This window comes from Chlorocebus sabaeus, chromosome 12 (assembly GCF_047675955.1).
Source record: "Chlorocebus sabaeus isolate Y175 chromosome 12, mChlSab1.0.hap1, whole genome shotgun sequence".
Taxonomy (NCBI): domain Eukaryota; kingdom Metazoa; phylum Chordata; class Mammalia; order Primates; family Cercopithecidae; genus Chlorocebus; species Chlorocebus sabaeus.
The window spans coordinates 25,304,075-25,307,562 of record NC_132915.1 but is presented as its reverse complement, the minus strand read 5'-3'; the positions used below and the strand labels follow the sequence as shown (position 1 = coordinate 25,307,562).

The 3,488-nt window shown below is 47.2% G+C and overlaps 1 pseudogene; it reads right to left on the bottom strand.

Moving 5' to 3' along the window:
• Window positions 1-1,682: 1,682 nt before the first annotated feature.
• LOC103219579 (argininosuccinate synthase pseudogene) lies at window positions 1,683-3,270 on the bottom strand (annotated as a pseudogene).
• Between the last annotated feature and the right edge of the window lie 218 nt (window positions 3,271-3,488).

Sequence of the window (3,488 nt, the reverse complement as noted above, 5' to 3'; positions counted from 1 at the left end):
AAAGAGGAAATGCTGCAGAGACAGGCGGAAACAGTGCTGGTCAGCTCACGCCTGACCCACCCTCTTTCTAAGCACAGGCTCTGCCTCTGAAGAGCTAAGGACTTCCTGAAATTTAAACATTAGTGCTTTTATTTGCTTGTCCTGGTAAGACCCTAGGCAAAGACCATCCTCATACCCACAGTTTAGAGTGGGAAAGTTAATTTTTGTAGATATTCTAAAATGCCCTGCAGGTACCAGAAATGTTCTATGTCTTGACGGTAGGGGTTACACGGGGCATACATATGTTAAAATTCATCAAGCTGTACAGTTAAGGTTTGTGTGCTTTACTGCATATGTAGTTTAGTGTATAGGCTGTACCTCAGTTAATTTTATTTTGTAATTTCCTGCAAGATTAGCAGCAAAAGTGCCTGTGATTTCGAGTGCAATACTCAAGCCCATGGTCTTTGGTTTGCCTTTATAGTAAGCCTTATTCGACCAGAAGCCAAGAAATAGCCCAGCTGAGGTCACCAGGGTAGAAAACCCATGTGGGTTTGGGGTTAAGTCCTATTTTGTATTAATATGGGTATATTTGCCTGAAGTGTTTTCTGGAACATACATTTAATGTGTCTCCCTCAGAAATTGAGTATATCGACACAGGAAACATTTAGAGACTGGGGATAGCCTGAGAGTCAATGTCTATAATTAAGGCTTCTAAACATTCCCCTAAATTATTCAGGTGAACATTACAGTAGTCCTTTCTTATCTGGGGGGATACCTTCCAAGCCCCCCATTAGATGCCTGAAATCAGATTTTACCAAACCCTGTACATACTATGTTTTTCCTATACATACATAACAATTATAAAGTTTAATATATAAATTAGGCACAGTAAGAGATTAACAACAATAACTCATAATAAAATTTAAACATTGCAACAATATACTGTAATAAAAGTTACATAAGGCTGGCGCGGTGGCTTATGGCTGTGAATCCCAACACTTTGGGAGGCAGAGGCGGGAGGATCCCTTGAGCCCAGGAGCCTGGGCAATTTGGGCCATCTCTACAAAAAATAAAACACTTAGCCAGTCATGGTGGCGCATGCCTGTGGTCCTAGTTACTCGGGGCTGAGGCAGAAGGATTGCTTAAACCCAGGGTGTTGAGACTGCAGTGAACCATGTTTGTGCCACTGCACTCCACCGCGGGCAACAGAGCAAGACCCTATCTCAAAAAAAAGAAAAAAAAAATTATACAAATGTCTCTCTCTTTCTTTCAGAATATCTTACTGTACTGTACTCATCTGTTTTCGGACCACAGTTGGCCTCAGTTAATGTGAAACTATTGTATTCAAGGCAGAAAGATAGTTTGCCTTCTACCATAAAATGGTGCTATTCAAAGTCATCATTCCTCAGTGAAACACCACATTTGACAGTCCTTTAGAGCAGATTATAATGGATTTAGAATTGGAAGATCCACATTCAAGTCCTGGCCTTGTCCTTTACTGGCTGTGTGGCTTTGGGCAAGTCACTTAATTGTGCCTGAGCTTCAGTTCCACATCTATAAAATGATGATGTGGGAGGTTCCTGTCTTTCAGGGCTGCTCTGCAATATGGAGATGACACATGTAAAGATCTTTTGTGAAATGGTAAAGTCTCATTATTATCCTGATCCCCCCTGCCCATTGCCTTTGAGAGCATTAATCACATATTTTTTTATTTTTTTTAATCTTTTAATTGTCATTTTATAGCTCCCCACCGCAGCTGCCCCCCACCCTTCCCTTCAGTGACAACACAACGTCTGCAGGCTTCAGGGGGACCAGGGAACAAAGTTGGGGCCTGGCAGCCCCACTACGCTGCCAGCCAGGGAGAACAAGTCACAATTACAAATTATCACAACAATTAGTGCCTGTACTTGGGGGATCTGCAAATTGAGGAGGCCCCAGCTCCTCATTGTACAGGGGTCTATTTGGCAGTGACCTTGCTCTGGAGACGATGATATTCCTTCAGCCTGAGGGAATTGATGTTGATGAACCCGGTGGCATCAATCGGCTCATAATCACCCTGCACGTTCATGCTCACCAGCTCCTCGTTGTAGAGAGACAGTGGGGACTCCCGGCTGAGGATGGACACCTGGCCCTTGAGGACGGACACCTGCGCTTTCCCTTCCACTCGCTCCTGGGACTTGGCAATGCAGTGGCGGACAAATTCACACTCGGCTGTGCCAGAAACCGGTTCAGCAAATTTCAAGCCCAGGCCTTGTTTGATTTTGCGCGCTTCTCGGTCCATGGTGAAGGCCTCGTCTAAATGAGCGTGGTAAAGGATGGTGCCTGCTGGGGTCTGGTAGATACCTCGGGACTTCATTCCAATGAAGCGGTTCTCCACGATGTCAATACGGCCCACACCATGCTTGCCCGCAACTTCGTTCAGATACATGAAGAGCTCCAAAGAGGTCTGGTGAGTGGTGCCATCCTTGACGTTAGTCACCTTCCCGGGGACCCCTTTTTTGAACTCGATCTCGAGAATGTCAGGGGTGTTGGGGGCTTTGGCCGGGTCCTGGGTCTTCGTGTAGAGACCGGGAGGCGCTTGGTTCTTGGGGTTCTCCAGGTTTCCAGCCTCGTAGTTGATGTGCATGAGGTTCTCGTCCATACTCCATGGGCTCTTGGGGGTGACCGGGATGGGAATCCCGTGTTGCTTTGCGTATTCCATCAGGTCATTGCGGCCTTTGAACCGGTTGTAGAATTCGGGCATCCTCCAGGGAGCAATGACCTTTATCTGGGGGGCCAGCGAGTAGCAGGTGAGCTCAAACCAGATCTGATCATTCCCCTTTCCCGTGGCGCCATGGGACACATACTTGGCCCCCTCCCGCTGGGCGATTTCCACTTGTTTGCGGGCGATGCAAGGCCTGGCGAGAGGTGCCCAGGAGGTAGCGGTCCTCATACAGTGCGCTGGACTGGATGGCCGGCCAGATGAACTCCTCCACAAACTCCTGCTGACATCCTCAATGAACACCTTTTTGGCCCCAAGCTTCAGTGCCTTCTTCCTGGCTTCCTCAAAGTCTTCCTTCTGGCCAATGTTGGCCAGATAGGCAATGACATCGTAGCCTTGTTCCTTCAGCCACACGAGGATGCACGAGGTGTTCAGGCTGCCACTGTAGGCCAGAACCACGGAGCCTTTGCTGGGGCCATAGTGTCTGGGATTGGAGGTGTGAGTTCCTGGCGTCTGGAATCTGTCTTCATGGTGCAGTGAACCACTCGGGCTCGGGCAGCGGTGGCAGGCGGCAGAGCAGGGCCTAATCACATATTTTTAGTGCCTCTTTTGCATTTATCTTCTTAAGCAATCTCCTGAATGGATTTTTCACTCCATGATTACCTCTAAGGTTTAGTGATTCCCAGGAGTTTGTTAAGCAGCATCTTGCATGTTGCCAATACATCAGAACACCTTGCCTGAATTTCATCTTTCATCATTTTTTAGATGCTATCTTCATGTAACTTCATCTTGTCTCTCTGGATCTTTT